Consider the following 16,106-nt stretch of genomic DNA (forward strand, 5'->3'; position numbering starts at 1 on the left):
TCCTCATCAGCCCGAAGCATGTTGCCGAGAGTTTGGTGGCTTGATGGTTGAACCCTAAGATGTTATCAAGCCATACTCCAAGGCTTTTAATCTGATCTTTAGGTTCTGGCATAGTGCCCATACAAGACGGCCAGTCGATACTTGATCCGGGAGAAGGGGACTTCCCCAGGAACATCAGTTCCGTTTTCTCCCCGTTCAATTTCAGATGGGAAAGTGCCGTCCAGTTGACTACTGCTTCTAAGCAGCTGCCCTGAGTGCTCTACGAGCCCTAAGGATGGTTTAAGCCAACCACCAGTTGGGTGTCGTCCGCGTAGGTGACAATTTCAATGCCAAACGGGCGTACCATATCTGCAAGGGGTTCCATATAGACATTGAATATGGTTGGACTTAATGAGGAACCCTGCTGGACCCTGCAGTTGAGGGGCCATGGCTTAAATTGGGTGGTATCCTCCGAGACCTAAAACACCCGGTCTTCTAGGAATGATTGCAGCCAGGAGAGAGCTGACCCCGTTAGTCCAAGCCGCCTAATAAGAGCTAGCTAGATGTTATGATCCACTGTGTCAAAGACGGCACTCAGGTCTAGCAAAATAATTGCTGTTGGACCGCCTTGATCCATGTCTCTCCGGGCTGATTCTGTCACTGCCAGAAGGGCAACTTCCGTTCCAAACTTTGGACGAAAGCCTGCTTGGGAATCATGGAGTAGATTGTGAGACTCCAGATGGTTGACCAGAGAGAGATTGATGTGCTTCTCTAACAGTTTGCCAAGCCACGGCAGGAGGGAGATTGGGCGGTAGTTAGCCATAGTTGCAGGGTCAAGATTAGCAGCTAGATTCATGAAAGGAAATTGCGCTCGCAATTTTTGCATTTGGGATTCATCATCCCAAATACAAAAATCGCTATTTGCGAAATCGCATATTTGTGAGGAATTGCTTTTAAGGAATCTCTATTAGAGATTCCTTAAATGCAATTCATTAACCAATTTTAATTTGCGAATTTGCAATATTTGGTCGCTATTTACCACGAAGTCTGACTTCGTGGTAAATAGCGAAAAAATAGAAAAATGCACTTTAGTGCATTTTTCTCTGTTGCATGTTACACACACACATGTCCTTTGGACATGTGTGTGCGCAACACCTGTGTAAATTTGCATTTCAGGGGTGCTACAGGGTGTCCTTTGGACACCCCTGGCACCCTTGAAATCACTATCTTATTTGCGATTAGCAAATTGCTAATCGCAAATAAGGAATGTGTAGGAATCTCAATTTATTTAGCGATTCCTACATGAATCCCGTTTTGCAAGTCCTTAATAGCGATTCCTTAATAATCGCTATTAAGGACTCGCAAAATGGCTCTTTGATGAATCTAGCTGTATGTTTTTTCAAAAGGGCTCTGACTTGTGCGCATTTCCATGCCAATGGTACAGTTCCTGTGGCAATGGAGGCGTTTAGTGTCCTCAGAATCGCCGGTCTAATTATGTCTGCGTCTGGTAGCAGATGACGGGGAGGGGCTGGGTCAGTGTGGGAGCCAGATTACACTTTTAGCATTAATGTCTGCAAAGACTCCTCATCAAGCAAAGGGAATTCCGTAAGAGGGCAGTGAGTGGTTGCAGAGATGTCCTCGGCCTGCAAAAAATTAGATAGACTCTTAGAGGGGGCAAAGGAGAGAGAGATAAGCTCAATTTTTTGATGGAAATACTCCACCTGTTTATCGCAGCGGTTTTGGGCCTCTATGGGGTCAAGGAGATTTTGGGGGATCTTAAGTAGTGTTTTCGCGATCTGGAAAATTTCCCTTGGGGAATTGGCTGTAGTCCTTATCTTCTGCTCATAAAAGGAGGATTGCGCCGTTTTTATTACCACCTTATACTTCCTGATTGCTTCTCTATAGTTTGTTCGACTTTCTGCTTCTGGGGCCATTCTCCATTCCCTCTCTAGTTTCCTGCACTTTTGTTTCATCTCTCGTAGTTTAGGGGTGAACCATGGCGCTTCTTTAGCCTTGTTTTTTTTATGAAGGCTACCGAATCCAATGAGGTCTGGATCCAAATGTTGAAGTTCCTATTAGATATCTCTGGGTCTGTACCCAGCACCGGGGGCACGGCAGTCAGGGAGCGGACCCATTGGTTGGTGGGAAGATTCGACCAGTTCCTTCCCATCAGCGGGGCTATTGTAGGAGCCGGGGGATAAATCAGTTTCCCAGGTTAGAGGCACAAGCAGATGATCGGTCCAAGGCAGGGACAATGGGGAGCCCACATGGAGCTTGTGAGTGTTGCTAAGAACCGCATCTAGCAAATGGCACTTAACATGTGTAGATTCTGAGCTCTTCAATGTGAGTTGGAGGGCTTCTAGATTGGGCAGTAGGGCCTTCGCTAAACTCAGCCACGTAAGCGGGGAGGGAATCAAGAAACTGTCCCATCTGTCCAGGTGGCCGATAGAGTAGTAGACCAGAGCAGGTTTGTGTAGATGAGCACTCCAATGCGAAGCTCATACTTTCACAGTTGGGCACCTCGGCTGGGCGGGAGCGACATTGGAAACAGTCCCTGAAGATTATCCCTAGTCCCCCACCTCTTCCTGATTTCTGGTCAATTCTATGGAGTAGGTATTCAGGCTGTAAGAGCTGGGTGATGGCAGGATCTGCTTCATCCCGTAGCCATGTTTCGGTTAGGAAAATGGTATCGGGGTTTAAGCTTTCCAGAAGTAGGGACATTTCAATTGAATGCTTTGTCAGGGAGCGACAGTTTTTTATAGGTGGTCTGGGGTCAGGACCCGCTTAAGTAAAATCGCAATGCGAGCAATGTGGGGCCACGTTGTCTAGACACATAGCATGGAGGCACGTAGCAACAGAGTCCACTTTTAAGTTCCGCAAGGTCTGTGAGTCATATTTCAGACGGGTGGTCACAATTTTGTTAAAACATGCAAGGGTTCTGGCCCCTGGTCCCGGCCAGGCGCGGACGGGCGCAGGAGGGCTTGCCTTTGGCGCGCCGCCGGCGTGCCAGCTGCGCCCGTCCGCTGCTCGTGCGCGAGGGGTTCCGTTTAAATGCAGTGGGGAGCTCCAGAACTAGAGCGCTACCCCGAGCGGAAGTGACGGTCTGCTGCCAGAGGCCCTCCGCACAAACGGCGGCTGCCTCAACGGACCGGGGCCTGGGAGGGCAAGAGCAAGCAGTCAGCAAGTCTGCAAGTGAGCAGTATTTACAGAATACAATTTAAAAATCTTGAGTCATAAGTAGAGGTCAAATCATCTTACCAATCAAACTCGAAGTAACACATGACTATTCGTGCTTCTTATATAGGCCCATCCAATTGGCTGATGTCCCACCTCAATTACCTGCAGCCCTTCCAAATTGAACCCTGCCTTCTGACCATGTTATTTCCAATCATGCCCAAACTACTGCTCCTATTCCTTTCAGCGCATTCTCTCACCTTCAGTCACCAAAATTTTTAGGAGAGGGGAGCTAATTGCTTCCCATCTTTCCCATAGGCATATATTATGCCCTCCTTTTTCTATGTCTCTTAGTTCTTGGGCCTCAAAAATAGAGAAGATTTCTGATGTTGCATAGCACACAAGAAACATTAGTCTACAAGTACTTTTCCAACTCCGTTGAACAGTGTAGTCCAAAAGTATTTTGTTTGAGTTGTCACCGATCACAAGGTACAGAAGTGTGGTGAGTGAGAGTTCAGAGCTGTTAATGAATATGGATTTATGGGACTTTTAAATATCTTGGAATAGTAATGTATTCAGTCCTGAAGACTTTGAGGGATATCGGCCTGTTGGAAACAGGTGTTGGCTAGAAGTAAGTTAGGGCATTTTTAAAAAAGAACTTTAATTTGAAACAAAACAAGATGAGACCACCGTCTTAATACAAGTCCCCACAGATAATTTAGAATCAAGATAAACTCTAAGAGAGTTAACTGATGTGAATAGTAATGGTGCAGAGCACAGGATTGAGGGCCAAGAAGCGTTATCCCATCTATCTGGATTTCTGTCTGCCACTAAGAGTTCTGTCTTATTGGCTCTTTATTGCTGAACGTTTAGCAATTTTCCAATATTGAACAGCTAAGGGGCATTAAGGCAACCGTATGGCCAAGCCAAGTGATTGCCTGCCCATTCGAAATATAATCTGAATGTCATCTGTGTATTAAAGAGTAAAGTTGCCATACAATTTAATTGCCACAATCTAAGGTGAATATGGATATTAAAAAGAATGGGCTCAATAAAGAGCACTGAGACCTGCCAGAAGAGATTCCCTGAGCTTTAGAGAACAAAGAGGGTAAAACCAGCACTTATTTCTGCTAGCTGAGGATTGAGGTTTATCATCGAAGCACTTAGGCTTATGTACTAAGTCCTTTTAAATCTGTTAAAAAGATGTCATGGTCAACTGAGTTAAATGTCATCAACACATCGAGTAACAGCAGAGCTGCCGAGTCGCCTTGATCAACAACACATCATAGCTCCTCTGAGGCAAGTGGCAGGGCTGTTTCTGTGCCTATGGATGATCTAAAGCATAATTGTCATATATCAGCACATCCCTATTTTCTAGTTAAATTGCTAATTGGTTGGAAAGATCATTTACCAGTTGTTTTTTAGTAACAAATTTACCACCCCTCTTTTCCATTCCTCCTAAAAGGAGCCAACAGTAAGATATTAGGTGAATTTTTCCCTGAAGGCCAGGGATAAAGCAGAAGAGCAAACTTGTAGGAAAGCCAGCCACTGGTCAGGGATTGTCCTGGGAGTCCACTTAGCCTAGTTCAATAGAGATTCACCATTCTCATATTCTGGTAGATAAGAGTACCATGCAGGACAGATAGTATATTGTCCAATGACATAGTGTGTTGAAATCTGAGAGGTCATGAAGGTCATAGGAGAACAGTACCTTTCCTATACATTTTTAATCTAGGACGTAGAGTAGTTGGCCGTGTCATTATCAGAAACTGAGAGCTGTACATTTTGATGATGAAGAAGGTGCTGGAGATATAAAGCAAAAGAAGTCTTACTGCGAGTAAGAAACCATCCTGAGTACTCTTAAGGCACAACCAGTGCGTGAGTATGAAGGTAAATCACATGAAATTCATGAACTTTTAAGAAATCTTTTATTCCTTTGATAAATCCAGAAGGATATCCATGTAAACCAAAGTTTTATATTCACGTTTTTAAATATCCATTTTAAAGCATATCCATTGTAAATTCATGGAGTAAACACAAGGTGAATTGGGAAACCCCAATGCATTTCGTGCTATTGCAGCACTTCTTCAGGGGGATATATTTCTAAAAAGAAAAGAAACAGAAACACTATGTAGGTCGCTGAAATAACAGTAACTCAGAACACGTAAAATGTGCTTGGTGAAAAAGAGTGGGAATGGAAGAAACCTCCACGTTTGAAAAAAAGCCAAGTGAAAATACAGTGTAATTAATCTAAAGAAAATTAAGACGAATAACTGCTTGTGAAAACAATGTGAAAAAGAATAATAAATAACCAGAGTAAACCAACGAACCAAGGAAGTAAAAGATCAACCGGTATAAACGAAAAACACCGTGTCAGAAAAGGTAGAGTGAAGAAACTAGAACGAGTGACACTATTTTAAAGTATAAGAGAACATTCCATTTTGTGAATCAAGTAAACACTCAGTGTCAGAAGTAATCCATAACCTAAGCACAAAGAAGTAGTACAGTAAAGCTTACCCATCACCGAAGAAACAAGCGCGTACAAAGAAATACGTCTGGTCGCTCGGGACACAACCCGGAAGACGCCACTGAAACCTGGCGCTCATTAACACAGAAATGAAGTGAAAATAAAAGTAGGACACAGGATAGACATACGGCAAATCGCCCAAGGTAGCGGAAGGGTGTAATAAACAGAGGACTAGAATGTAAACAAACCCTAAAAGCGAAGCAAAAAACCAGTGAAAATAGAAAGTGAACGTACACAAGAAACCACAGGGGGCAAAGAGAAATGAAAAAGGCGCGGAAAAGGACTAAATGGAAAGCATCTATGAAAAATATGGGCAATATTCAAAATACAGAGATGTAAGCAGTATTCAAAAATCAAACGAGGTACAGATAGATCAAAAGTGCAAGTAAAACAAGAACAAACAAGAAAAACAATGCAAACAAATACATAGAAAATCTGGAACCGTGGAAAATACAGCTCAAAGAGAGATCAAAAGTCCATGGATATAAAGGTATTTACAGATGACAACCGAGTTCAATTCTATCGTTAAGCCCATTGGGTTGGAGGGCTTGTAAAAAGTAAATCCAGTGGAGTTCACGTTGCAACAGGTGTTTGCTGTTGTCTCTGTGAGGAATTTTTTCAACAATCTCCAAAATGAGATAACGAATTTGACTGGGATTATGAGAATGTGACACAAAGTGAGCTGCTAAACATGATTTTAAGTTCTTAGTCCGGATGTTACTGCGATGCTCGTTGAGTCTTGTTTTAATTTTTCTTTCAGTTTTTCCCACATATGGGAGGCCACATGGGCATTTGAGCATGTAGATAACATTAGTGGAATCGCAGGTGGCAGACACTTTGAGATGAATGGGGGTACCTTTAGAGGGGTGACACAGTATGTTTCCTGGTATAATGCTGTTACAGTGGCCACAGTTGTGGCAGGGAATAGTACCTTTATATGTCATCACTTTTTGCTGTGGAGGGTGTTTGAGAAGAGATTGTACATTTTTGGATCGTTGGTAAGCAAAGATCGGTGGTTTCTCAAAGATGTTATTGAAGTCTTTCTCCAAGTTAAGCATGGGCCAGTGTTTGCGAATCACTTCTTTGATCTTTTTGGATTGGGTAGAAAATTTAGATACAAACACTGTGCGATTCTCATCATCAAGATTACTTTGTTTGGGTTTTAACAAATCATCCCTATTAAAGCACATAGCTCTGTTTTCAGCTGTTTCAGTGATTTGAATGGGATATCCCCGTTGTCGGAATTTGGTAATGATTTTGTTGCTGTCTTGGGTGTATATTTCATTAGTAGAAGCAATTCTTTTCGCTCGTAAGAGTTGAGAGTACGGCAAATGACGTTTCAAACTGGGTTGATGAAAACTGCAGTAATGTAGGTAGTTGTTACGATCAGTGTCTTTAGTGTGTATGGAAGTGACAAAACGGTTGTTAACCAATTTGATGTTCACGTCAAGAAAAGATATTTCAGTTTTGCTGTGAATGTAGGTAAACTGAATCCGGTCATTGATGTTATTGAGTGAGGATATGGCATTGATGAGTTGAATCGTATCTATTCGCTGATACAGGAACCAGAATACATAGAATCCAGCTCTGGATCTGTTCAATCTAACATCCGACAACTGCTGTTCACAGCAAAAAGAGAGATCAATCAAAGGCTACATGCCTCCACATTAATTAGATACCTTCGAGTTCAACGCATTCCCCGTGGTTTGCGAATCCCTTTGAAGTCTACCTTGTGCAAGAACAATCCGCGTTTCACCGAAAAGTGGTATGGAATATTAAATAAATGTTCCTTGGATTTAATACTTCTTATTGTTGAAGAATTGTCGAAATTACTAGAGGAATTGGAGAATGAAGTCAAACAACTAAAACACGAACTAAGTACCAAGTTAACATCTGAAGAACTTGCTAAATCTTTGGAAGAAGTGAATATTCAATTGGATAAATATGTGAAAGAAATAAACGAACGTAAATTAAGGAAGTTTAAGCGCGACACTGTCGATTATAAGTTGGGCGAAGTTTATAATTGGGCTGAGATTTATGCAGCGAGGAGACAAAACTGCTCTCAGACAAACAGATCAACAGACGGAGACTCTACTTCATCTGAGGAACGATCTCGCACCGGTCAATTTCGGGGTAAACCCCGACAAACAAGGTCCCCAACAAAGTTCGAAACCATCTGAGCAAGCATCAACATCGAGACCAAGTGGAGATTCCACTGATAACTCTCAAATCTCAAGTGTCACCGATCCTTTTTAGGGGTGGGCCACTCATCGTCCGGAGACCCAGGAGGTCTCGCAGGAAACACCACTTCGCTACCTCCAGCCAAATCGACTAGGAGCCACAGAATCTGATTATAAATATTTCTAAGATTCCTCTGACAATGTCTCAACAGCAAGTTCTACAAAAGGGTCTAAATTTTGTACCTACCCACCAAACTAATGAACTTGACACCACTATATCGTTTTTCAAGTTCATGAGAACATTACGACTGAGACACTTTTTTACTAATGTGTGTGTTCCAACGAATACTGGTGAAGAAAACACTCTGATGGGGTTACGCCCAAAAAGTACTTTCATCCCTCCAATCAGCCACAAAGTTCTGGATAACTTTGAAATTGTGGTACAACGTGAACTACATGGGATTTTTTCATCTACTACTCCCATAAAATCCAATCTTTCCATGAATGAACGACAAGCTTTGAAACAATTAGCTTCTAACACAGAACTGAAAATCACCAAAGCAGACAAAGGTGGCGCGATTGTGGCCCTTGACAACAGTTACTATTCTGAAAACCTGGATTCTCATTTGAACAACCAAGATTTATACATGCGGATAACCACAGATCCCACCAATGAGTTCAAAATCATCCTGGTGACCATAGTCAACAATGCAGTTCGTGCCAACACAATCACTGAAAAAGACAAAAAATATTTGATCAAAGAATATCCTCAAATACCGTACATCTATCTACTTCCCAAAGTCCACAAACACCCGACAAAACCTCCATTCAGACCCATCGTAAGTACCTGTGGTTCAATCCATGAACCCATTGGACTTTATATCGACAAACATTTGCAACCCAGCGTTAGAGCCATGTCGACATTTTTGCAGGATACCACTGATTTTCTGAGAAAACTTGATCAAATTCACATTCCCTTGGATCAATCCATCATTCTAACAACTATTGATGTGAGTTCCCTTTACACATCTATCCCCCATAATTTGGGACTTGAGGCACTGGAAAACATTCTTCTACAAACCAAAAAACCACTGGATTTACAGGTCTTTATTTTGGAACTCATGCAATTTACTCTTCAACACAGTTACTTCAAATCTCCCAATAACCAGTACTATTTGCAACTGTCTGGAGTTGCCATGGGCAACTGTGCTGCCCCAGCGTATGCGAACTTGTTCATGTACTATTTTGAAAGCCAATATATTTTGAAAGACAAGAATTGGGAACCATTTTTACTTTCTTACTATCGGTACATTGATGACATCTTTTTAATTTGGAAAGGTACCGAAATTCAACTCATCAATGCCATATCCTCACTCAATAACATCAATGACCGGATTCAGTTTACCTACATTCACAGCAAAACTGAAATATCTTTTCTTGACGTGAACATCAAATTGGTTAACAACCGTGTTGTCACTTCCATACACACTAAAGACACTGATCGTAACAACTACCTACATTATCGCAGTTTTCATCAACCCAGTTTGAAACGTCATTTGCCGTACTCTCAACTCTTACGAGCGAAAAGAATTGCTTCTACTAATGAAATATACACCCAAGACAGCAACAAAATCATTACCAAATTCCGACAACGGGGATATCCCATTCAAATCACTGAAACTGCTGAAAACAGAGCTATGTGCTTTAATAGGGATGATTTGTTAAAACCCAAACAAAGTAATCTTGATGATGAGAATCGCACAGTGTTTGTATCTAAATTTTCTACCCAATCCAAAAAGATCAAAGAAGTGATTCGCAAACACTGGCCCATGCTTAACTTGGAGAAAGACTTCAATAACATCTTTGAGAAACCACCGATCTTTGCTTACCAACGATCCAAAAATGTACAATCTCTTCTCAAACACCCTCCACAGCAAAAAGTGATGACATATAAAGGTACTATTCCCTGCCACAACTGTGGCCACTGTAACAGCATTATACCAGGAAACATACTGTGTCACCCCTCTAAAGGTACCCCCATTCATCTCAAAGTGTCTGCCACCTGCGATTCCACTAATGTTATCTACATGCTCAAATGCCCATGTGGCCTCCCATATGTGGGAAAAACTGAAAGAAAAATTAAAACAAGACTCAACGAGCATCGCAGTAACATCCGAACTAAGAACTTAAAATCATGTTTAGCAGCTCACTTTGTGTCACATTCTCATAATCCCAGTCAAATTCGTTATCTAATTTTGGAGATTGTTGAAAAAATTCCTCACAGAGACAACAGCAAACACCTGTTGCAACGTGAACTCCACTGGATTTACTTTTTACAAGCCCTCCAACCCAATGGGCTTAACGATAGAATTGAACTCGGTTGTCATCTGTAAATACCTTTATATCCATGGACTTTTGATCTCTCTTTGAGCTGTATTTTCCACGGTTCCAGATTTTCTGTGTATTTGTTTGCATTGTTTTTCTTGTTTGTTCTTGTTTTACTTGCACTTTTGATCTATCTGTACCTCGTTTGATTTTTGAATACTGCTTACATCTCTGTATTTTGAATATTGCCCATATTTTTCATAGATGCTTTCCATTTAGTCCTTTTCCGTGCCTTTTTCATTTCTCTTTGCCCCCTGTGGTTTCTTGTGTACGTTCACTTTCTATTTTCACTGGTTTTTTGCTTCGCTTTTAGGGTTTGTTTACATTCTAGTCCTCTGTTTATTACACCCTTCCGCTACCTTGGGCGACTTGCCGTATGTCTATCCTGTGTCCTACTTTTATTTTCACTTCATTTCTGTGTTAATGAGCGCCAGGTTTCAGTGGCGTCTTCCGGGTTGTGTCCCGAGCGACCAGACGTATTTCTTTGTACACGCTTGTTTCTTCGGTGATGGGTAAGCTTTACTGTACTACTTCTTTGTGCTTAGGTTATGGATTACTTCTGACACTGAGTGTTTACTTGATTCACAAAATGGAACGTTCTCTTATACTTTAAAATAGTGTCACTCGTTCTAGTTTCTTCACTCTACCTTTTCTGACACTGTGTTTTTCGTTTATACCGGTTGATCTTTTACTTCCTTGGTTCGTTGGTTTACTCTGGTTATTTATTATTCTTTTTCACATTGTTTTCACAAGCAGTTATTCGTCTTAATTTTCTTTAGATTAATTACACTGTATTTTCACTTGGCTTTTTTTCAAACGTGGAGGTTTCTTCCATTCCCACTCTTTTTCACCAAGCACATTTTACGTGTTCTGAGTTACTGTTATTTCAGCGACCTACATAGTGTTTCTGTTTCTTTTCTTTTTAGAAATATATCCCCCTGAAGAAGTGCTGCAATAGCACAAAATGCATTGGGGTTTTCCAATTCACCTTGTGTTTACTCCATGAATTTACAATGGATATGCTTTAAAATGGATATTTAAAAACGTGAATATAAAACTTTGGTTTACATGGATATCCTTCTGGATTTATCAAAGGAATAAAAGATTTCTTAAAAGTTCATGAATTTCATGTGATTTACCTTCATACTCACGCACTGGTTGTGCCTTAAGAGTACTCAGGATGGTTTCTTACTCGCAGTAAAACTTCTTTTGCATTATTCGTGTCACACCTTATGGAACCAGAAGGTGTTTTTCTGAGTACCTAAAAACTATTTTACCTTGAATAACATTGGAATACTGACTTACCTTTCATTCAGAGTGCAGCGGTTTACTCTCCTCTTGTTCACTTTGCCCCGCTGGAGATATAAAAGCATTCATGGATCTAAATAGGTCTCTATCAGGATATGAATAGGCATGAATACAATTAATAATGTTGTGATTGGACTTGAAAGAACGTGTTCTTTGTACTTAAGAATATTGTCAGCATCATTTCTGTTTGTACTGTGAAACGAGCAGACAAAATGTTCTTAAAGTTACTGTGAACAATTGCTGACCATTTTACATGATATACGCAAAAAAAAATCTTTCACTGCAATAATGGTGCAAATGAGAGAGATGCCTTGTAATGTTAACGGTCCTATCAGCAACCAATAACTAAAAAGATGTCCTGGTGATAGTTCAGCCTTCTATTGGTTAATTATTTATTTGAATAAACCTTTTCTCATTTCCTAAGGTGTCTGTGATTAATTATGATATGTAATTAAGTGGGAAGAGCATTCAACCCCTTGTGACTAGCTCTACATATTTGAGGGAGAGTCAGAGAACAAACGCAGATTCTTATGTGGCATATGGATCTCAGTCACATTCTTTACAAATGTGGGAGAAGGTCCATACATGCCTGTGTGACAAAAGGTGATTAATTGAACTTCATCCTCTTCTCTGTTGACAGCCAGTGTAAATGGTTAAGATGATGGGAAACAGATGTTCTTAGAGATAGATTCAGCATGACTCTTGGTGCTATATTTTGGAAACCAAAAGTTTGTCTAAAGCATACCTAGGGTGGGTCCGACAAAAGGAGCTGCAGTAATCATGCCAGGACCCCACTGTTGCGTTAATCACTTTATGAACTAAGGACATTTTAGGGGCCGACCGAGCGCAGATTCTAAACCCTCACAAATGTCCTGGCCCTTCCAGTCTTAAGTAGTTAGATAGATGGGTTGCCTTCATAATCACCACTGAAAGATGAAAAGTGAACAAATCACCACTGAAAGATGAAAAGTGAACAAACCATGGTAGAAGAAGGAGATCACCTACCTCAACCAGGATGTCCGCTATCCATATATGATCAAGAACGCCATTTTTATTGTGTATAGGGGACTGAATGACCTGAAACAAACCAAACATGCTCAGTATCACCTAGTTGCTGTGCTTTAAGGTTAGTGTAGTTATCGATCCAAACATTAAAATCACCTTAAATATTTAATCTCTTATTGGGGAAGAGAGTCAACCAGATCTAACTCAATCAGGGTGTTGGTTTCCTGAACAGGTGAGCAATAAAGCAGTAAAAGGTGAATGCCACATTATGGGTATAAGGTATATCTGCAAATCAGTGACTCTGTATCGTTTCCCAAATCGCTGCCAGTAATGGTGGAAAGCATACAGTCAAGGTGAACAAGGGCAATACCACTCCCCTATAACCATTCTAATTTACTTGAAAGATCCTAAATCCCTCAGTCATGGCAAGCTCAGGTGCTGAGCTTTTATGCAAGCAGGTTTCAGTCAAAAAGAGAAAATGCCATTTGCCACTGTGGAGGGTATCTGCAATTGAGTGGGCATGGAGTGGGAAAACATTAGGAAGACCAGCTGTAAATATTTGAGTAAGCACAACGTTTCCAAGCTCATTGTGTAAGCGGGAGCTGGGAAGTGGACAAGACTTCTTCTGTATATTATTTTCACCTACCAGATCAGTGTTTATATTTGATTGACCTGTAGCTTGTTTTAAGTTAGAAGGCAGACTAGAAATTTGAGTACATCCGCCACGCTGAATCAGTGCCTGTCCCAACTATTGCGTTCCATGTGTTTAAACCTATGGTATAAACATACATTCATTTCCTATCTTGAAGCACAATACATAAGGCATGACGCAGCTCATGTGCTGTGACCATGAACATAAATACATTTATAGATTCAATGAAATAGATAGCACTAAAGCCTCCAGAGAAAGGTATTCTAATGTCCTCAGAAAAAGTTCTCTAGTCAAATGAAATTCCCAGTCAAGATATGCCAACGTGCGGACTACAGTGGGATTCCAAGAGGGCAACCCATTTAACACAAAGTACTTTGCAGGTTCAAGGCAGTTTGCTTTGAGCCCCCTCTCTTTAAGAAAGCTCAGAATTTAAATGCATCATCATGAATTGTATTTACCCAGAACATGTGCCCAGTACCTTTTCCAAACCACTCATAGCCAATATGGACCAGACATTCATTCTGGCATTTTGCATGCTCCAGGGGTATGTCTTTGCGGATGGATATACTGCTATGAACCACCTCTGAAAAAGCTAGTAGTGCTAGCCTTAGCCCCTGTAAGTGGCAAAATCTAGTTGAACTGCTTACATGCTTGCCCAAACTCAAAAACATTTTTATTCAACAGTCTACAAGCAGCTTCTTGACCAGGTCAGCCAAGTTATGAACTGGTACCTGATGGTATGTGCTAACTCCCCACAGCATAGGCATTAGAACTGTATTGGAAGACTGAAACACAGGCTTCGGACTTCTGAGTAGCTGGCACTAGGGTCAGTTGTGGGCAGCAAAACAGCCCTTATTAAGCATGAAGGTGGCTGGCCGGCAGTGGTTCATGCACTGTCCTAGTGCTAGAAATATCGGAGCAACTTGATTTCCTGTATTTATACACGCAAAGGGTATTCTAATTTGAATGGCAATGGTTTTGTACAAACCAGGACAACATGGATGCTTGTTTAGCAATAGTGCTTTACGTACCAGGAATGTTTTTAGTCAGACAATGGTGCTGTATATCTGGGCAATGTGAATTCAGGCACTACAGTTCTTTATACAGAGCAGCCGATTATGTTTCTGGATTGGCAGAGGTTGGTTTATATACTGAAACATTGTAGAGATGGGCATTCTGTGCACTTTTCATACTTGGGTAGTAAGGAACCAAGGCCACATAACCTAATCATAACTTTAATATCTGAGGCCAAAAAGTTTATAAGCGAACAATTCAAAACCAGTCCCTTTTGCATTGCCCACCACTCCCCCCAAAGCCAAAGCATCTGTTCTTTTTTCGGCTTGTTTTTTAAATAGGGGCAGCTAAGCTTGTACACTAGTGTGCATGTTAACATGAACGGGTTCCTCTCATCTTTCATCCTGCAAAAGCCTCTGTGTGTTCCAAATGCAGGAGTGGCTGCCACAAGTTCCCTTAATATGGATGCCCAATATGATCCATAAGTTGCCACCATTGTGACAGACTCTATAATATAACATGGTTGGGTCACCATTGTGCAATGGCAAGGATTACTACCATACTATTGGGACCACCATTATCCAGTGGATGTACACATGTCACTAATCTTTCAGGATAAAAATTACACCAGAGATGGTCACCATTATACCATGGATGGCCATAAAATATCAAGAACTACCATGGTCGGGCTAGGGCCACCATTTTACTAGTGGTGGCCAATATGGCATGGATGGCCACACCTTACTGAGTATTTCCCACATTTATGAGTGGGACCTTTGACTAGTTGTACTAATTTGAGACTGGGCATAGATTACCTAAACTACTCCTTTTTGGATCCCAGTTCTATAAAGTTAGAATATTGTAAGTAGAAAGGAGTGATCGCGTTTGTCAACTCTTCAGAAACTTTGTGGATGATTTAGGAAGGCGGTAGAACAAATCCCAAATGCTCATTTTATGTTTGGGTAGGGATTTGGCATGGAGTAGACAAGCTTTTAACTCAGTTCTGCCTTTATTTGGTTCCCTCTTTAGAAACCTGGCTTGTCATCTTACAATCCTTCAAGGCTGCCCCAGGCGAGCCTGGCCTGTTCTGAACTTCGAAATTACACTTGGAGTATTGCTTACTTAATTACGCTGACTTCCTGAGAACTAAGAAATACATCGCCACAACATGGTGGGCGAAGGGCCAACACGATGTCCTTACCATAAGTTACTCTCAACGGCTTAGCTGATACAAAAGGGGCATCATGGCTAGTGCTGGCCACGTTTTGGGCGAAGATGGTCTTGCCTTTGGTGTGCCAGCAGCACATCTGCACCGCTCCCAGCATTAAATGGGCAAGGGGGTACTAATAACGCCGCCCAGACTCCAACCACAAGAGCATACAGCTCTCAAAATGCTGTCGGGGTATGGAGCCAGAGGAGACATTTTTTTTACAAGGCCTGCAATAAAAGTGTCCCCCGCCTCACTGTCCCCAAACCAACAAACTTCAATTACAGGTGCTTTTTCCACACAAACCTTTACAACAAAAGTCGTTGTAAAAGCATGTGTGGTAAAAGCACATGCAATGTAAAAAATGAGTAGTAACGACTATGGGTTGTTACATCGCATGCTTGGTAACGCTTGCGATGTAACGGTATGCGGGGAAACGGCTGCATGGTAATGGCGGTTTACTCTTCCATGAATTCATTCAGCATATCAAAAATGGCCGCCACTCTGTCAGTACCAGCATTTTAGCAGGGGTGGGTAGTATACTATGGTTGTCCAAAAATGGCAAGAATTTGCATAATAATACGGTAACCACAATTCCTTTTTGATAATTTCCCACTTGATAGGATGGCAGAAGCAACTCTTTTTTAACATTTTACCTTGCAGATTGAAGGATTC

At 41.4% G+C, this 16,106-nt stretch overlaps 1 protein-coding gene across 1 annotated transcript in view; it reads left to right on the forward strand.

Moving 5' to 3' along the window:
• Positions 1 to 16,106, forward strand: part of LOC147750851 (protein NEDD1-like) — a 381,766-nt gene that overhangs the window by 323,201 nt on the left and 42,459 nt on the right. The gene's annotated exons all lie outside the window — the stretch shown is intronic.

This window comes from Lissotriton vulgaris, chromosome 1_1, assembly GCF_964263255.1.
Source record: "Lissotriton vulgaris chromosome 1_1, aLisVul1.2, whole genome shotgun sequence".
NCBI classification, from domain to species: domain Eukaryota; kingdom Metazoa; phylum Chordata; class Amphibia; order Caudata; family Salamandridae; genus Lissotriton; species Lissotriton vulgaris.